This window comes from Pan paniscus, chromosome 16 (genome assembly GCF_029289425.2).
Source record: "Pan paniscus chromosome 16, NHGRI_mPanPan1-v2.0_pri, whole genome shotgun sequence".
NCBI lineage: Eukaryota > Metazoa > Chordata > Mammalia > Primates > Hominidae > Pan > Pan paniscus.
Window position 1 is genome coordinate 82,140,687 of NC_073265.2, and position 20,402 is coordinate 82,161,088.

Genomic DNA, 20,402 nt, shown 5'->3' on the forward strand with positions numbered 1-20,402 from the left:
GTGGGCATTTGCCCTGATATCCCCCAGCAGAATCTGTTGAGCAGCTTACCTGGGCCCCGGTCAGCTCACCGCTCAGGATGCACTAAGCTCATCCATCTGAACGAAGCTGTCCTTCATTCTTGCTGAACATCCTTTCTCCAGCAAAGGCCCTTGAGAAGTTCCTCATTGGACCAGGAAGTTTGACTTCCAGGAATTTAATATAAGGCCCGATTTGCTTTGCCCTTCTCTGGCAGATTGGACTCCCGTGCGAAGACTGTGTTGATGCTTTCAAATGTCACAGGGAAAGAGGCCTGCATTCCAACAGCTTCTGTCTCCTTGTTGGGTCTCGCTGCCACATGGTGTCGCTGTTGAACACACATGACCCTGTGCAGTCCCCTGGACTCCTGCTCATCCAGCAGTGACGATTTTGCATGGCCCTGTGCAGGCCACAGGCTTCAAAGGAAGATGGTATTTTGACTTCCATGGCATTAAACTCAATACATGGTGCTCCGTTGAGCACACACACACACAGTTACTATTTCCAAAGCACATCCAGTATGCCTGTGTCACCGGGTTAGGGGGTTGCATCCATCTCTACCACATTTTGTACTAGAATCCCACCCTTTCATCCAACTTACACCTTCCTTGTACAGTAAGCCTGGGTCACCAGTCTTTTCTCAAGCTGTTATTTTGTGCCTTAATCTGGTCCACTCTTATCCATTCCAAAAGACTTTGGAGCATTGGACACCAGGACCTAGGGGCTGGAGTCCTTCCCAGAAGACACTAGCTCCTATGTAAGTAGGCCCACCTCCTCATATAATTAGCTTTGCATTCAGGAGATTCAGGGCAAGTCTCAGAAGGTTCTGGAGCACTTTAAATCCATAAAATATAATGAGTGCTTACTCTGTTTCTGCATAACTAAGAGGTATGCTCAAGTGGGTTTTTCAAGGGAAGAAATTAGCTTATCTCAATTTACAAATAAAATAAAACTGAAGTCAGCTATATTTACATTCCTTCTGTATGTTTGGTCCATTCTGTCTGCTTGGGGCCTGTGGTCTCCCTTTAGAGATCTTTTATTTACTCTGTATGTTCCACTAAAGAGTTTATTGCCTAAGCCAAAATTCTGAGATTTTTTTTTAACATAGGCAACGGGGCCCTCCATATTTGTAGTTGAAAAAGGACAATACTTTCCCATGGGCTGTTCTCCTGGAAACAGATTCTTAATGGAAACAAAAACCCTCAACCCTTGTATTCATGTACAGTATTGATAACATTCAATGTGGTACATGGCATAAATCTGAAAAAAACCAACCTCATTTCTACTCTGGGGCCAAGATCATAGATTATATCACATTTGGCTCCATTTCTCACTCTTTTTTAGGTGTTTGCAATAGTTGATTTGGATGATTAGGAAAGTAAGTATGCCAAGCCATAGTGGCCGTGTGTGGATTTCTCACAGACCCTCGACAGCAATCTCCAGGAAACAGTGAGGGGCAGGATTTTTTCTCTTGCTACCTAGCAAGTGATTGTGCCTTCTAATTAAACTCCTTGTGACTGTTTCATAAGAACTCGAGTCCTAACCCCCACCCCCACACCCCAAAAAATATTCCTGGTCAAAGAGTACCATGTCTTATCACAGTATTAATTATAAAAATCTCTTTGCCATAAATAAACTTCAGATAAAATAAATCCTTGCTGGAGGACCAGAGTTTGTCCTGCAGACCCAGGGAGGAGAGTTGCACTGGGGAGAAGGAGAGATGGGGAGCAGGTAAATTACAGCTTTCACTTTTTATTATGTAGAGTCTCGTATTTAACATTTTTATAGTAAGCAGCTATTTTCATGCTTTTATAATTCTAAATTTTTTTAACTTTTAACACCATTTCTTTCTTGATTACATCCAGTTATAGCTGTCTGGAGCTAATGTTGTATACGAGAACCAAGGATTTAAGTGTAGTGGTCTTAAGGACAATTGGCTTACTGTTTATTACTCCAAAGATAAATCTTTTAGGAATAACATGAGGCTGTAGCTTGCATTGAGTTTTGACTCCCATTGACAAGAAATGCTTTGAAATGTACTAAGATCAGTTCAGACCCCTGTATTGATGTATTCAGGAAGCCCATACTTTAACATCAAAGCAAAGGACATCAAAACTGTCTTTTATCCGATAAGATTTTCCAGTGGGGGTGAATAGGAGCATAGTCTAACACCCATTCATATTTGTTAGTGATTTGGAACCACTTTTAGATGAGCCAGATACAGTATAGATCCCCCATCACAGAGAAGTAGGGAGAGCTGAGTTCTGTTCTATGCAGATAACATGATTTCGTTGCCATAAATTAGAAATACTTTGATAGACAACTGGCCCTACTTCCAATCAGCTATTTTGAATTCTGGCCCCATAACTAATAGCCCTACACAGCATGTCAACACTTTTATTTACTGCAGTGACATTTTGAAAACATGTCTTTCTTTGAAGGATACAGGAAACTACTTTGCTCAAAGTTAATTGAGCATCTTATAATGATTTTCTGAAATGTGTTTGTAGGCTAAGAGGACATCTGGTTACACCTGTTCTCAGAATGATTCAGGCGAGAAGAAAAACCACTGTCAGCAGATACGTTTTAAAATGAGATATTGTGTTTGGTTTGGAAGAATCAAATAAAAAATTTAAACAGATTAAAATTTAACCACACGTCACAGAAATGACTGAAGAATAGATCAAAGCTGCTTTCATAGTATAATATTTTTAATCGTGTGAGTTTTTGCACCAAAAAAAAACTGACATATTTTTATAATCTTTGTGGGGTTTTTTAACAGTAAGAATGATCGTGTGTGTTCCACATTTCCACATGTAACACGCTGCGCAAAGGAAGGCTTTTATTCCCACCTCCCTGAAATGCGTGTGCATTTTCCTTTTGAACACTGGTTTTTGAGGTACTGGAGACCTCTTGATGTAAGAGTTCTCCAAAATGTTCTTCAAACTAAGGCTTTTCATTAGATGAATGGAACTTGGAGATCTGGCAAGGATTATGCTACAGCAAACCCATAGAATTATTTTCATGTCTGTGCTCTGCATTAACTTGTAATTCAACATCAGGATTACCTTTGCTTCTTATTTTTAACTAATGAGTCTGTTATGGGTCCAAAGCGAATAACAGAGGATGAGAGAAAAGAGTTCAGAGTGTTTAGTGGTCAGAAGGCATCATGGAACTGTCGCAATGGACTGAGAGCTAAGCCCCTGCGTGACTTGGCTCCTGAAGATGCTCACTGGGTGTTCTCCAGCTATACCCCTGCAGGTGCAGTCAATACACGCACAGAGCATCCACACTTTTCTTTCAAGGAGGATTGTCTAAAAATGCCTACTGAAGATTTTTTAAGTTAGATATTTACCTCCATTAATTCCTCCACGTGCCTCTCAGCGTTCATAAATCAACAGCTGAAAGATGTCTCCTAGAGTGCTAGGAAGGTACTAGGATGAGGACTTTGAAAGTTTCAGAGGGGCTTGTTTGGCATTGCTTTTTGTTGATTGGCTTGTTTAGGGGAAAATGTTGGCCCTGGCTGCTTCTGTGTGCTTTCTCAATTCCCTGTTCTTTCGACTTACGACCTCATTTCCTAAAGTTCAGGCCGACTCCGGCTGCACTTCATGTTAAAGCACCAGGGAATAAGAGCATCATGGACTAGTACTCCTGGGATTCATCCGGGACAATAAACTCACCCTATCAAGAAAAATGTGGGCATGCTCCTGACATACAGGCCATCCTATTCATCTGGCACTCCCAAGATGACGTTGTTCAAGCTTTTTAAACCCATTGTTCATTTTGATTAACACAAAAATAACATACTACCCTTTGAAGTTTTTTGAAATTTCAAAATAAATTCAACCCATAACTCAGAAACAATTAAGGTAACAGGACTACACACTGACGACTTCTCAAATTCTACAATAGAAAGAAGGAAACAAAATGTTTGTTACTTACAGACTATAGTACGATTATGCACCAAGATAATATAAAAGTACTGACTGTAAAATTCTTAGTATTAATAAAAATTAGGGAAGGGGTCAGATACAAGATAAAAATACAAAAATCTCCAAAATAAATACTGTTTCTATTCTAACAACAAGCAGAAAATATAGGGAGAAAAATGCATTCTTAAGAGTATTGGAAAAAAATATAAAGAACACTAATAAGAAATATCCAAGACCTATATTAAAAATGCAAACTTTTTACAGAGATTAATTAAAGAGAATAGTCAATAGAGAGACATAACCTTGGGTTGCAATATTGAATGCAGCAATGCTGTTAATCCTTGTTGTTAATCCTTGTAATTTTTCGGTGAAATGCAATCTGAATTAAATCCCAGTGGAATCTTTTTTTTTTTCTTTGAATTTGATGAAAGTCCATCTGGAAGGGAAAAAAAGGATGAGAAGAGTTAAGAACTGCTTAAAGAATATCAAGGAGATACTGTCCCTAAGAGATATCTAACTGTATTATTCTTGACACAATAATTAAAATAGTGTGGTGCTGGTGGTACAAGATTCTGTAGATCATCCAATGAAGTAGAAACAGATAGTCCTGAGATCTATCATACATATTTTAAAAACTTAAATCTCAGAAAGGAATCACCAGGAAGAAATGGTTAATGGTTAAATTATCTGAAAGTAAAATTGGAAAATGTGGCTAAAAGGGGGGGAAATAATCAAGTTTGATCCCTCCCTAATACCATACACTGAAATAAAACCCCAGTGTATTAAATGTAAAAAAAAGAATCCAAAAGTATCTAGAATAAAATACTGGCATATATTTAACTAGAGCCTGGATGAGCAAGAATTTTCTGAACATGAAGTAAATAAAAGTGATCTTAACAGAAGAGTGAGTTATTCTAAACCATCCAAACATCCTACATAAAATATAAAGAGAAGTGATAAATTGGTTAAAATATGAAAGAGAATGGAGAAAGAGTTAACAGGTTTAAGGCCGCAAATCCTCTTAAAACATCAATAAAGAAAACAATCACGGGCAAACAGAGAACCCAGGCACGCAATTCTTAGAAGTACAAGTATGTAACAAAATTCATGAGAAATGTTTGACATCAAGGTTAATCAGAAGAATGAAAACCAGCAAAATTAGACCATTTTCACAGTTCATAATTATATGTTTTAATTATATTTCCTGTTTATCAGGTGAAGTGGGGTGGGCATGGGGGAGCAAGGGCTACATAGTTCTGGTCTGTTTTGAGAGAATCTGCCCCTGGGAAGCAGAGTTGACTGACAGCTCCAGCTATCCACCTCTTGGTGACCCCCAGCCAAAGCTTCAACATGACCAGGGTCCTCATAGCAGCCCACTCCTGCCTGTCACAGAATGGCCACCAGGCTTTGGTTTGGAGACTCCCTATCCCCTGCCCAAAGCTTTTAGAATCACACAGCAGTGGGAGACCCTTCCACAGGATCCTTTCCTTTCTTGCCTGCAGAAATGAGGGTCTGAGGCGCTCCTGCTAGTCCTGCCTCATCTCTCTTCATCTTTCACTGGCATTTCTCCCTAATTCCATTGCGTTGTGATGATGGGATTCATGCACCCTCATATGCTGCTAAGGAAAATGTAAATGAGCACAACGTTTCTGGAAACTATAAGTGATTGAATTATGACACTCCCTCATTCAATAGAATATTGGTGTGGTCAGTAAATATCAGGTTTGGCAAGAGCCCCAGCGAGGAAATTTCTCACATTATAATCTTCAATGGATAAAGCAAGAAGCAAAAATACATCAATAACATGACATCAGCTTTAAAAACTATCACATGTAATAGATAGATCCACAGAAAAAAGAAGGGCAGCAAATTCACCAAGATTTATAGGACAGCTCCCTCCAAGGGTGCAACTGTGAATAATTTTTATGCTTCTGCTTATACTTTTCTGTATTTTCCACATTCTCTGCAAAAAAAAAGTATAAATTATTTCACAATCAGAAGATGTTGCCTTAAAAAAGTAAGATTAAACATAAGCCAAAACAAGAGGTAGCAAGAGTCCAGTGTGGGCCGAGCGGAAAGGGGGGCACTGAGGTGAAAGGAGGAGCCGTGCCTACCGGGGAAACTGGATATGCACAGGGCATGATCTGAACTGTCAGCGAGAATGAGGGCTTGTGAGAAAAACAGCAGGAAGTCCTAACAGAGAGCTTCAGGTCAGAACAGCAAAGAGCCTTCAGTGCCAAACTCACCGTGACAACCACCGAAGGTGTTTCTTTAGCGTCGTCAGTTGACCAACACTGCCTTCCCCATAGCTTTCCTCTGAATTCCCACATTAAATTATTCATCTAGAGAAAGGACCCATGCCCGAACCAGCCAGAAATACTTTGGATCTCAATGGCCATGTTCGCTTGAACCTAACTCAGTGGGACAGCAGCTGTCTGGGAGACAGCCTCGGGCCAGAGCCAGCAGAAACACGGCTGCAGCACTGTCCTCACCTTCTAGACAGGGAGGTCAGACTTCCCTGGAAGAGGCTATTTCTCTGGATTTGTTTTTCTTCTGTTGCTTAATTTGTTTTTTCAGTTGTAAAAGAAGACATTTGGGAAAGGTTCCATTTGCTTAAATTACACGCTGGTCACGCATTCCAAGAACATGACTCTGGATACTCGGCACATCGAGGGGTGCCCCTGTGTTGCCACTTTCTGGGATGTGCGGTGACCCTAAGATGTATTTTGAAGGTGGGGAGTCATGATAAGCAGAGTCAGCATAGATGCATTCCTGGGGTGCTAACCCCTCGAGAACTCTTTCTGGTAAAAGCACACCTGCTTCCCTCTCACATGGACAAGTGGGGCAGGGACCCATGACTCCCCATCAGTTCTTGAGAGAAGAGTGGCTGGGAATAGTTTCCATCTCCCCTTCTTCCGGTGAACACTGGGCCTGGAGAGACCTCTTCAGTTCAACCATGGGCAAAGACACAAGCAAAAATGAGAACAGAACACAAATCCCCACCCCGACCTTGAAAAGCTGGAAGAACGTGCTTTTGGAAATGACCTTGAGCAATGTTTCTTAGCCATGTTTGAGCTTGTAGCTTGGGCAAATTATGACAGTTGATCTTCTAAAGAGGTTTTCATTTGGAAAAAATAATAACAAAGCCCTGGAATGCCTATGCTCAGAAGCCTACCAGTGCCACTGGGCTCCCTTGTTGTGCCTTTTTGGCTCTTAGGAAATCCTGCAGAGCCCACCTCCCTTGAGGACCTGCCTTTGTCTGCTCTTCTTTGCTTTTTACTCTTGTGTCTTATAACAAGCAACACCTGTCACTCTGAGACATAAACCATGTGAGGCCATGTGACCAAAGGTCCCACCTGGAGGAAACTTCCCTCCCCCTAGAGACACTATTCGCTGTCCAGGTAGGGCCTTCCTGGGCCACTGTGGATCTGACCTATAAGGAAGAGGGTCCCACAGTCCCCAAAGGCTGCCTGTTCCAATCTCCTTCCCTGCTAGGGACAAGGCAAAGAGAGAGAAGGAGGCCTGGGAAAGGGAGGGAGAGCAGGAGGGAGGTGGGCCAACCTCTCCTCTCCTCCTTTCTTTCAAGTATGAGTAGCAGGGCTATCTTCTTCCAGTCTATGCATCTTGGAAATTACAGGAGTTCTAGGGATAAATAAAAGCCCTTGGTACGTCATTTACTTTTACAACTAACCACTGAAGTCCTTTAAATTCAAGTTCTTAAAGGGCAGCCCTTCCCATCCAGGTACTTTTGGCAGGGCCTGCTGCAAGAAGTATTCAACGCACAAGGCTTATGGTGGTCTCTCAGGTCCCAAAAGGCTGAGTCAAAGGCCCTTAAATCCTCAAGGAGGTGGGGAGACTACGTTTAGCTCAGGAGGCAGCAAAGTTCAACCCGTTCTTTGGGACCTTCCTCCCCACTCCCATTCTGTGCTCCACCCTCATTCCCTGAATACTTGGAATCAGCTGAGATGCTGTAATAGAACCACTTAGACGCTTTTTTTAACCAGGACCACAATAAGAAATACATCTTATGTGGGTACGCGTTGCACCTATTGGTGTACCTAAAGAGGAAATGTAAGTTTCACCAAACAATACTTACCCTGCTATGTGCCAGGCGTGCTGAAATTGTCTATTCTCCTTTTATTCTCAATGGTGCAAGGCCTACTAAATTATTTCATACCTCACAGCTGGGTGGCAAGGAGAACTCTAAAAAGCACCCCCTTGGGAGATGGGTGGTGTCCCTGGGGCCCTCGGGCACTCTGTCAGCCTCTTCTTAGGTGTTAGAAATGGCCAGAACTAAGACATGTCATGATGGACTTGACTTCCTTCCCCGTTTCTCTATGGTGTGTCACAGTAAACACCCAGGGCTCTGGCAGAGCTGGGTGTGCCAGATTTCCAGTGTGGGATCCCACACTGGAAAATGTGCTGCTGGAACTTGGGCCATAAGAAAGGCACAAGTTGAACGGTCTCAGCAGAGAGTTCACGCTACAGAGGTCTCCAGAGTCTCACTTGCGCTTCTTCAGAATCTCACTTGTGCTTCTCCAGCGCTCACCCTGATTACCCCCTGTCAGTTCTCAGGTTGAGGGGGCAAAATCTCATAGCTCACCAGGATGGGGGGTGCCTGTAGGAAAGACATTAGGAGAGGAGGGAATTTCCCAGGGAACCTGCTATGAGGCATGTGGCTTGTTTCCCTATTTCCTATCCAGGTCTGTAGTCAATTTGCACAGTAGAACTGTCTTTTCTAAGCCTTCGCCTTGCCCCGCATCATCCTCCCTGCTGAAGAAACACTTTACACCTCATAAAACAATTGCTCAGGAATTCTGGGCTCCCAGACAGACCCTGAGTTTCAAATAGAGATGAGCTTGGCACTCACTCCATGAATGACTGGAGTGTAGGGGCAGCTGGGAGTCCTTTAAGTTCCAGCTTGAAGAGAGTGAGCCGCAGCTCATCTCACACTCGTTCACCTCAGACACAAGAAATGAATGATGCCCTCTCCCCATCCCACCCTTTACTCTCTCTGGGCAAGAAGCACTGTCTGCAAGGCCCCTGGGGCGAAGAAGCAGGGAAAGTAGGTGAGGCGGCCCAAAGCCCTCCGCAAGTCCTGCTTTCCTCGCTTGGCCTTGCTCCCCAATCTCCTTGGGAAGCTGTTGTCCTATCCATTGAGCTGAGTGTTTCCAGTAAGAACACTGTCAGCCTCTAGCAGCATCCCTCCAACTGCCAGCACCCTGCCATTGCCCAGACAGTCTAAGGCCCCAGAGTGTGGCCAATTCAGATATGATCCAGCTACGGTGGGGTTCACTGATGCTGAGTGTAGTTGGGAGCCCTTCCTCTTGTTGTTCTCTCCTGCTGCTGAGTCTCCTCTTCTGCTCCTAGCCACCAGTAAGAGAAGTTTTATCAATCCCCACCATCCACCAATTACATTCATCTGCATCTCCGGCTCAAGTCACTGCAGAGTCTCCCAGATTCTCACAAGACTGCACTGTCCAGAAATGTGTACAGAACGCTCACTGCACCACGCTCAAGCCTGAGAAAGTCCCAAATGCTCAAGGAGTATACAACATCACAGAGAAGACATGATTAATATTGAACAAACATATGCAATAATCCAGGCAATGGATAAGTGCCCACAAGTGACCTAGAGAGAGGGTGAGATGACTGGGGTGGTCTGCACAAGGTGAAATAAGAGCTCAAGGGCAGTGGCAGGACATGAGAGTCCAAACACAATCAACAGATACCAGCGAGTCAGGACTGCAGGGTTTGCCTGAGAAAGTTATAGTGGGGGTATGGAGAGGGTGTGTAGAAATGGGATGGATGGGAGAAGTCAAGCCAACCAAGCTTAAAAGAAAGCCTATTCAGGAGGTAGGCAATTAGGACGTGGAAAAGCGTTCTAAAGTCATGTGTGGGTTGATGTTGGCTTGTCTCCAAAATGACAAAAAGTAGTTATCCTTCTAGAAATGCAACCACAGCCAACTGGAAGCAGCAGTTATGATTCAAGCAGTAACTGTGGTTTTTAGAGATCCTGTAACATCATCAGTGACGTAGCCCCTTCTGTGAGGCACAATCTCAGCCTCACAGGGCCACAAAGAATGAGTTTCCCCATGCAGGCAGCTTCTCTGGATTTATTTTCTCCTTCTTCTGTATCATCATTTTTTATCAAGTGGCAAAGAATGTATTTGAAAGAAGAGACCCTTCCTGCTTTCCTTCCACTGATTGATGCTTAGTATTCCTAGATCAGAAAGTCAGCCGAGATACATGATGGGGGCAGGGAGCAATCCAGCAGGAAGGCCAGTGCTTATCCTGGGTTGGCCATTGGATGCGTTCACAGTTAAGATCTCTTCCAAATCCAAGAACCTGAGTCTCTCTACTTCCACCCAAATTTTCCTCCATTTCCAAGGTGGCTAGGTACACTCCCCCACTTCCCAGTCAGGATGTTTGAGTGTGTCTGACTATGTTCTTTCCCACGTGAGCAGAAGAGGTGCACGCCACTTCCAAGTGGCCATAAGACCTCCCAGATGTTCTCCTCTGTGTTCTTCCCCAGGTCCCATGAGCTATACTGATAATGACAATGGTGATAGCAACTTTGGAAGCCAGTTAATATTGGAATATGGCAAAGCCACTATCAGCCTGTTTCCTGAGGGAACGCATAGAGCCGAACTTTCTCCCTGCGCCTACTCCAACAATCTGGAATGTCTGCCTTGGAATATTATGTGAGAAAGAAATAAACATCTCTTGTGTTTGAACCATTATATTTTGGGTCTATTTGTTACCGCAGTTTGGTCCACCCTGACATAATCTCAAAGAACTGAGTTTTCTTCTATCAGTCAACTGAGTGACTAGACACCCGAGCACTTACAATTCTGAGTACTAATAACTGCGGGAAAGAGAGAATAAGGTGGAAATGCAAACGAAGGTAACATATTTAGGTAAACTTCCTCCAAACTCTTTTGGAGGTGTCAGCCTCTGCTATGTGTATCTCCATTTGAATTTGAAGACAGATTTGGAAATTCTAAGGAGGTATCTGAGGATACAATTTAGTTCACAAAAACTTACTGAGAGTGTCCTAAGTAGTCCAGCTACTGGAAAGGGATGGGATACGAATGCTGGAGAAGAACCCAGCCCTTGCCCTAATGAATTCAGCACATGGTAGAGAGATACATATCAGCAGTTTATTGTAGGACACGGCCCTCTCTTCCTGCTTGGCTCAGCTGTGTCTCAGCTCTGGGCATACCTTGTTTGATTCTTACTGAAATCGTGAACAGAAGTCTTCTTATCTCAGAGCAGGGCTTCAGGACACCCTCAGCCTCACACTGGTCTTAATGTGCTTACCAAAGAGCCAGATGCATGTTTCCAGTGACCTTCTAGAAACAATAGTCCTCTTTATTGGACTCCACAAAAGCAATCAAATACAGTAACCAAACCAGTTCTTGCCTGCCAAGATCCTTGGAGAATACCACCATGCTAATGTGGTATAAGAAAGATAAAAACAAAGAGGTTCTAGAAGAGATGATGCTTTTCCTCCACCTTTAGAATTCTCCTTCCAGAGGGGAACTGGGTCTTAGAAAGAAAACTACTGTTGTCAGCCCAGCACCAGCCATGACTGGCAGAAATGCTACCTGGGCTGGAGAAAGACACTTCCTTCAGTCAGCTGCTAAGGCATCCTTGTGAACCCCATAGGATGTTTCCAGAGCTTACATTTGAAAACACAAGTAAAGTGTGTGTTGGCAGGCAGCAAATTGTCGAACCTGATCTATAGCCTCTCTGCATTCCTGTTAAAATAATCCCCAAAAATAGCCACACCCGGGGGACCCCCACTAACTGCTTTATTTATGGGGGTAGGTGGAGAAGCATGGCCCTCAAGACACACAAGCTGCCCTCTTGTCTAGAAGAGGACATCTTGCCTCAAGGAAGGCATGAAATCGCCCTTGCCTCACCCATCTACCTCTAATGCTGGGGCACAGGGGCTTCACTAGAACTGAGGCAGCCCCTCCCTGCTCCCTGGGGAAGTGATAAATTGCAATCATGCAAATATGTTATGCATCCCATTTCTTAATCTGTGTAAGAGAAAGAGAATGCAAATGAATGTATCCAGAAGATATTGTGACTGGATCAAGTGTTTTTTCAATCTCTGTACTCCTGTGAAGTTAGACAGACATCTAAACTCCAGCAAAGTCATTACCTGGTCTCAGATCCTAACATTCCAGCTAAATGACCTTCTGCTGTAGTTCCCTTAGCTGACATTTTGGCCCACCCAGGCAATAAGCCACAGGCCCCTCTGAACATCTAGAGAGACCCACCCGTCACCCTCCACCAGCATTCTTCCCTTGATGGAAGCCTTGTGGGCTCCAACACTGAGCTCTGGTTTGCTATGCAACCCGCCTCACCCTACAGGTGTAAACTTGGCAGAGGGATCTGCCCACTCCCAGAAGGCTAGTGATAGAAGCTAAAGAAACTCCATGGACCTCGGGCTGTTGGAAAATACGAGTCCTGGAGAGAAAATCTTCCTTGCACAAAAGCAAGTAAACCTGGCAGGCAGTTGTGGAATCTGTAGTACTAGCAGAGCAAACTCTTACCCTGATGACTTAGGTGGGTGAAAGATTTCTAAACATATCCTCATGCAGGAAAACATTCCTGAGAATGTGAAATCTACATGGGCTGGCTTTTTCTTACTGTCTGTTTTGGAGGCTGGTATGTCCTCAGTGCCCAGAATAGGACTTGGCACATAGCAGGTGCTCAGTAAATATTTGTGAAATGAATGAATAAGTGAATAGACAGATTTCTTACAAACTGACAGAAGACCTGTGGAATTATGAAGTTAAAGGGGATGCTTCTTCCTGGAAGCCATATGAAGGCCAGAGGAGACACATGGAACTCCACTCAGCCTTCGCAAGCTCAGAAGCCTGATTTTCTTTGGCATCCAAAAATGGTAAAAGTCTAAGGCCAAGGTAATCGTTACCAAAGAAAGAAAGACTTCTGTCCCACAGGCCATCAGCATGGTCTGCAGAGGGGCCTCCCTGGTGCTTGACCCCCCCCCGCTCTCTGATCCTCTGAGTTCTGCAGGCCACTCTGGCATTCGTGACTCTTCCTCTCTCTTTCTGGGCTGTCCCTATCTGCCAAGCCCCTCAAGAAATATGGACTCCGTGGCAGATGAATGTAGATGCCGGTTCTGGAGGCTCTTCTGGGTAGACCAGAAGCACCCACCTCCTCCGCTCACACCCTAGGGCACAGCCACATTCCCCTCTGCCCTTTCCCCTCCCCCAGGCTCTGCTGCACTCCACTTTCCCCAGCCTGGCAAGAAGCCCCACCACAAGGAAAGGTGGAGAAAAGTAGCTAAGATTTCCCCTTCTCGAAATGGCCCACAAGGTCATTGGAACTATCCTCTGAGGACAGTTATGAAAGCAGGGTGGGATATTGAAAATAAATAAATAAATAAATAAATGCCAGGCGCGGTGGCTCATGCCTGTAATCCCAGCACTTTGGGAGGCTGAGACAGGAGGATCGCTTGAGCACAGGAGCCTGGGCAACAAAGCAAAGCCACATTTCTCAAAAGAAAAAAAAAAAAGAACAGTCTTCTTAAAGACATCTAAGAGATAACAAGAATAACAAGACAGTGAAGAATGACAGGGCAGAGTCAGTCACAGAGAAGAGAATGCAGGACAGTAAGCCCAGCGCTCAAAGCCACTGTCGCCTTGAGGCCACTGGTGGATCCAAATGAATGTGCTCATAAATGCACTGCCCGTCTGATGGCTCACAGACAAAAGTCACGGCCCAGCGCCACCAAAGTTGGGGACCCAAATAGGTCCCCTCATCTCCTTTATGCTAACTCTGAAGGGCTATACTTTCAGAATAAGGGTGAGCCTGAAGTAAACCAACCCTCCATGGACTTGGAACTTAGCTTCGTGTTGTCAGGTTGATCCAGGGAAACTCAAGCTGTGAACTTGGATTATGGTGTCCCAGGCTGGTACTGCCAGCAGCGTCTGTCAGAAGAAAAAAAAAGTCTCTGTAAAAATGATAGCAGCATCCCAGGCTTCAAATTATTCCTACGAAGAAAGAGCCATACTCTAAGCCCTTCCCCACAAGAAACTCTGGCAGGTAACTGCCCCAAAAAGACTTATGGAAGTTGTCCCACAAGGATGGTGTAATATTGTGTGACTCATGAGGCTGGAACAAATGCAATCCCTCCCCAAACTTCAGGTAGCCCTCACTGTCTATTTTTCTGGGTTGAACTTGAATCCAGCTGCGGGTTCTCTATGAAATCAGTTGTTTCCATGCCAGAAGCCTCTTCCTGCTAAGTGAAATAAGCAAAAAATACAAATTAGAACCATTAAAACTCATCATCTTTCCTGCCTGCATTTCTTTGCAAGAAGCTTTAAGAATCTCTTAGCAATCATTTAGTCCAGTCCCAGAGAGGGTATCTAGCCCTGGGGAATTGGCTCCAGGCTCTTTGTTAGTAAGGTTTCCCTCATGATGGACTTGGGACACATATCACCTCTTGGCCATTTCTCCTGAGCCTCCCTCCTGGTCATCCCTGGCCCCACCCACATCCCTTCCTGTCCCTGTGAATTTGATTCAGTACTGACTACGGCCTGAGCTTGTGGGTTACACTGGGCAATCCCTCCATTGTCCCTTAGAGCTCTCGGCACAACCACAAGATTTTTATTTGCTTGATGTCTGTCTTTTGGTTAGTATTGTAGCAGGAAGAGCCGCAGACAAAACTCCTCAGACACTGAGTTAAAGAAGGAAGGGGTTTCTTCGGCTGGGAGCTTTAGCAAGACTCCTGTCTCAAGGGCCAAGCTCCCCGAGTGAGCAATTCCTGTCCCTTTTAAGGGCTCACAACTCTAAGGGGGTCCACATGAGAGGGTCGTGATCAAGCAGGGGGTATGTGACTGGGGGATGCATACACGGGTAATTAGAACAGGACAGGACAGGGATCTTCACGGCGCTTTTTTATGCAAATAACCAATTAGGTCAGGGGTCGATCTTTAACTACCAGGCACAGGGTGTGGTGCCAGGCTGTCTGCTTGTGGATTTCATTTCTGCCTTTTAGTTTTTACTTCTTTGGAGGCAGAAATTGGGCATAAGACAATATGACGGGTGGTCTCCTGATTTAAGGGAGGACCCTTAGTATAACCGCCAAGGAAGCAGAAACCAAGTCTGTCTTGTCCACTGGTGTGTTCCCAGTTTCTAGAATTGTTCCTGACACAGAGTAGGACTCAGACACACATTTTTGAATGAATGAATGAAACTTGGGACAGGCAGCCCCAGGGCTTCCCCCTACTATATCTGCAGTGATGGACTTCCCTTTCTTCCAGCGATCCTGGGAGCCCCTCTCCTTATCTGGCTGCGTTTTCATCTTCTTGTGTGTCCTCCTTTTGTAGGAGACTTTTCAGGCACCTGAGCCATCTGGCACTTTTAGAGTACTCTTAAAGAGGTAGTGGACTCTATCTTCCTCTCAAAAAAAGCTCCCAGAGTGACTCAGCGGTGGGCCCTCATACTACCATCATTGTCCCTATCAAAAGTGGTCACTGCCCCACTGCCCAAGTGCAAGACGTAAGGCTTGGCACAAAGAGAATTAACAGTCTGGTCTGGGCCCGTCCTGAAACTGGGCCACCCCAGGAAAGGCTGAACCAGGGAGCCATGGAGTGATGTTGCACAGGCATAACCAAGTACATGGGGCATGTCTGAATAGCTGGTGCCTTCTTAAAGAATGCTATTTGCCTGGGTGGGGGTGGGAGAGTTTGACCAGAGCATATGGCAGAAGGTGAGGTCCCACAGTTCTAATGCGATCTATTCCAAGGCTCAGAGGAGAGGGTGAACTAAACTGCATGAGACAAGCAGATGGATTTTGATTTTTCTTTCTCGGGGGGCGGTGGGGGGTACAGAGGGTTGGCTTGGGAGAAGGGGTGGGAGGAGTCATTGAGTGAGAGGTCGAAGAGTGTGAGCAAAAAGAGCCACGGCAGCAAAAGTTTGAGGCCGGATGCCAACCTGGGGCTAAGAGAACATTCCAGTGGCAAGGGGGCAGGAAGAATGTTTTTAAAAATATTTGTGTGTGCGCGTATGTTTGCCATATACAAGGCTGGGTTTCTCCAGAAAATCCCCAGTTCTCCACAATACCAAAACACGACCCCTAAGTATTTCGTGTAGCTGAGTTTTGACTGCATCTTACACCCAGATGATGGGGTAAACAGAGCAGACAGATGTACAGAAGGCAGAAACCAGGAGGCTGTGACGGCCACACAGTCACAAGCCTCTGAGGAAAGCATGCAAAGTGGAATTGCATCTGAATTCCCCAGACCTTAAATCCCAAGGGAGCCTGGCACCCAATAGGCAATGTCACCACTTAAAAGTGGAACTTGATTTGGAAGCTGAAATGGAACTCGGCTGGAAAGATCCATGCATTGGGAGATCAGAGGGGGAAGCATGGTGCGTTCAGGATGAATTGAAGAAGTTAGCTAGGCAGAAACGCAATGGCTGTGCCGGAAACCAGTGCAGGAAGAGGCAAGAAGAGCCGGGAGCAGGGTTCAGAGAACCGCAAAGCTAAGTTAAAGAGTTTGGACTTTCAACCTGTTGGCAACTGGGAACCACCAAAGGTTTGTTTGACCTGGGCCAAATTAGTGCTTGAGAAAAATGCCCCCAAAGAGGTGTCTGAGGGGCCCTAGAGCAGAGCAAAGAGTGCCTAGAGGCCAAGAGACCAGTTAGGAAACTGCAGGATCTCAGGGCCTGGACAGAAACAGGGGCTGTCGGGGGGAAAGGAAGGACTAAGACTTGGAATGGCTGGAGAAGTGATGGGAACCTGTGAGCCTCTCACTGTGGAAGGAGAGGAGAGGAGAGGACAGGCAAAATCCTGAATCAAAGATGATGCAAATGATGCTGGGAGGAGATTGGAGGGCTGGGGAGCCCTGGAGAGAAGCAGGCGGGGCTTGGGATATGTCAGCTGGTAGGGAAATCTGCCAGAAAAGCCCTTTGGGAAGAGAGGCAGGAGGATCTCTTGACTTTCACGCTGCTTTTCTAGAGTGCAAATTTCCTCTGTCCTCTCAAGTGTTCAGAAGTGCCATGCCTTGTTGCTTTGGGCTAAGAGAGGTCTCTGTGTGTCTCATTGGACAGTGATATGGGGCACATGAAAATGCTCCCTCGGCAACCATCCCCATACCCCCTGACTTAGAGCACTTATGAGGGGACCTGAGCCAGGCAGCTCCCACCTGCCGCCCGTCCTCTTTGCTGGCTCTTCCTTGGGGTCAGACTAAGGACCACCCTGCTGTCCTCCTGACCTTCTGAGAATCCACTCAGCTGCCCATCTACCCATTTACCTTTTCTCATATACTATGTAGAGCCCCACATACAAAAGGAACCTTACACATCTCAAGAATCCAATGGACAAAAGTCTGCAATTCCTCATGGCATCTGCAATCCCCCAACTGCAGGTCTACTGTTCTCATGCACCCGTCTCAGGACTCTTTGCATCGACTTGGAAAGTTTGAACTTGTTGCTTTGTGGACATTGCACTCGAGGGTTTCAGAATACTTTTCTTCCTCTCCTCTGCATCTATACCTCTCTTGGGCCAATTTCTGTCACTGCCCAGCTAGTTTCCAAATACAGTGCGCCACTGCCATCATTCCCCTGTATAGAGAGTGATTATTTGGCCTAAAGCTCATCTTTCTATAGCCGAGAGTGAACCCCAATCTCACACATGAGTACATGCAGCATCTTTCTATGTGTGTTAACTTCCCCCTGGGCCCTGGTCTTTCCTTGATGCACTGGCTGCTGGGGAGCCCAGCAGTGCCTGTTTTCCCTGGGACCTACCCATCACACTTGACAGGCAGGACATCATGGCAAGACTTCCTCTCTGCCAATCTGTCCTGCAAGACCAGGCAGGCCCTGCAGGATACACTCCGTCCTCCTCAATGGCTAGACCATTTTCTTTCGGAATAAAGCTGTTTTTTCACCTGTTGGCTGCTGAGAAAGAAAGGACACTCTGTAGTACTTTTTGAAGTCTCTTCCACTCATCAGAAAGACCCAGCCAAATATCTGAGTGGGCTTACGACTTACCATCCTATCAAACTAGGTGGCCCTTCCTCAGACATCAGGACCATCTTCTGGCATCTGCCATCCTGGAAACCCTCTTCCTCCAAATAGAAATTTGCCACCCCATCCAAGTCTCCTCCAGGGTGGGTGACATCCTCACGTGGGCCTTCCTGGCCTTGGGTATCTGGAATTGTCTGCAGGTTCGCATGTGTGATCCCCCAGCCAGGGCATGTGTGTCTGGTCACTGTGATTTTAATACAGGGGTTATCTGAGAGGTGCTGCAGAAGAGAGGGGGATTGGGGGACAGACAAAACCCCGAATCAAAGATGATGTGAATGACCCTGGGAGAAGAGTGGAGGGCTGGGGAACCCTGGAGAGAAGCAGGTAGGGCAGGGGCTACTCAGGGCTGTGGCCTACACCTCCAGGGCTAGAAATCAGAAGCTGGAAGTAGGGTGTAGAAAAAAAAAGTAGCCTAAAAGTGTCACTCTTTAAGATGTGCTTCCTAGCGCAGTGGCACCAGCAACTCCTGGGAACTTGTTGGAAATGCAGCGTCTCAGACAGCAGATCCACTGAATCAGAACATGGCATGTTCCATCCAGGCTCCCGAGGTGACTTCCCAGACGTTTCCACACTACCTTAACTTAGGCTCCGCGGGCCTCCTGCAGTCGCTGCTGGGCTGGTTGGTGGCATCCCTACACCTGGCTCCTCCCACTGGGGCCCCTGGTGCTCTGGCCCTGGGCCTCTGACACCCAACACCCTGTCAAAGAACCCCCAGCAGGGGAGCCTCCTCCCCGCAGCTTGGGTAGGCCCTGCTGGGGCCTCCAGACCGAGAAACACGCAGCTGAACCCCCATGGCAGAGGCCACACTGGGTCTGACCATCCAGTTGGGGTCACCGCCCTACACAATGTTTCCCGGTCCCCCTCAGGGTGACGTTTCAGGGTTTGACTCTTGGGTCCCTTGCTCAGTGAGCTTACAGTGCTTCCCTTGAAAGGCACTGTGCTGTGAACCTGCGGCTTATTTACAGACGTGTCCAAATCCGTTCTCTGGTCCTGCATGCAGTGGCCACGCCCTTCATAGTCTGAATGTGGGTGACTGTGTATACCTGATATGCCCCAGATATCCTCCTCTGAGGCGGGCAGGAAAGCCACGAGACACAGGTATAGAAGGAAGAACTGCAGGGAGAAGAAGCCAGTGCCCTCCCACAGACACTTGCTTAGGGCTCCAGGACAGATGAGCAGCCTCAGAGACGGTGTTCCCTCCCGTGGAGAAAATGGTTGCAATTCATATGAACTCTCCAAGCCCATGTGTCCTTGGGTATGGAAAAAGGACGCTGAACTCCTTGATCTCCAAGGGCCCCTCCAGGGTGAACGCCCACTCTAGAAACTTCCTCGTTGTCATCCTGCCCAACAGGGTCCTGTCCCTGGGTACAGACTTTCAGGTTGGAACTTTCCAGGCTCTAGGATCTCGTCCAGAGGATGACTATTACTACCTCAGAAAAAAGATAGATAAAACTCTGACAAATGATGTAGACTCAGACACAAGCGGCATCCAAAGGCAGTGGTGCTGGGCCAATTAAACAGACACCTGCGAGCAAATAAAATTGAATCCATACCCCACGTGATGGCTGCTTCAGGGACAGGGTTCAGGAAGACTCATTGCACATCAGGGTCACTGGGGGACTTGTAGCCTGCAGTGGTTGGGGGAAAGCCAGTGGGGTTTGGTAGGCTTGTTGTGGTCAAGGAACTTCAGCTCACATTGCCCACTGGGCCCTCGTTTGACAGGCTCCCCGTGGGCAGCAGCTGCCTTTTGTGGGCTCTGCTCAAATGACGCAAGGACAGTCACTGAGCTTCTCTCTGCCAGGGGAGGGGAGAACACAGGTCAGAACTGCACATACTCTGGTCCTGATCGCTGGGCTTGGCAGGGAGCAGGTGCTCCCTGGTCGCCATGCAGAAACAATGATGGGTCACAGCAAGTGGGGCCCAGCACCTAGGTGGGCTGAATCCTTCTCTTAAGGTTCAGACTGAAAGAGTGAAAGGGGGTCCAAGGCGAGGAACAAGGGGGAGGAAAGGAGACTACCCGGAATCTGAGCTCTTGGGAGCCAGGTCAGACCCCAAGGCCTCTCCCTTTGTACTTTTCCATGAGGCCTCTCTCGTCCATAGCTTTTGCCAATACAGGTTGGAGACGGGTCGCTCAGTAGTGCGATCCCACAAAAGACAATGGGAAGGCTGTCTCTTAAAAGGCCATTTTAAATATTAATGGTCATGGGGAAATGCTCATAAAATTAACTGAAAAAATCAGGTCAGATGACCCACTTTTGTAGAGGAAACAATGGCAAGGCACACACAAGGCCAGAGGTCACTCTTTGTCCAGGTAGAGTCGGTCCCTCTCTTGTCAGGCATCGGATGCCCCATGTCCCTATCACAGCACTTTATTCTCT

At 46.3% G+C, this 20,402-nt stretch overlaps 1 long non-coding RNA gene across 3 annotated transcripts in view; it reads right to left on the minus strand.

The window, feature by feature from the left end:
* LOC103785801 (uncharacterized) overlaps positions 1-20,058 on the minus strand; it is a 42,171-nt gene extending 22,113 nt beyond the window's left edge. The window contains exons 1-5 of one of the 3 annotated variants that reach the window (XR_008621034.2): positions 17,743-20,058; positions 14,148-14,230; positions 13,816-13,919; positions 4,251-4,384; positions 50-432 (exon numbers count right to left, since the gene is read on the minus strand). This is a non-coding gene — a long non-coding RNA (uncharacterized LOC103785801). The other 2 variants (XR_010110079.1, XR_010110080.1) reach the window with 2 other exon arrangements.
* Between the last annotated feature and the right edge of the window lie 344 nt (positions 20,059-20,402).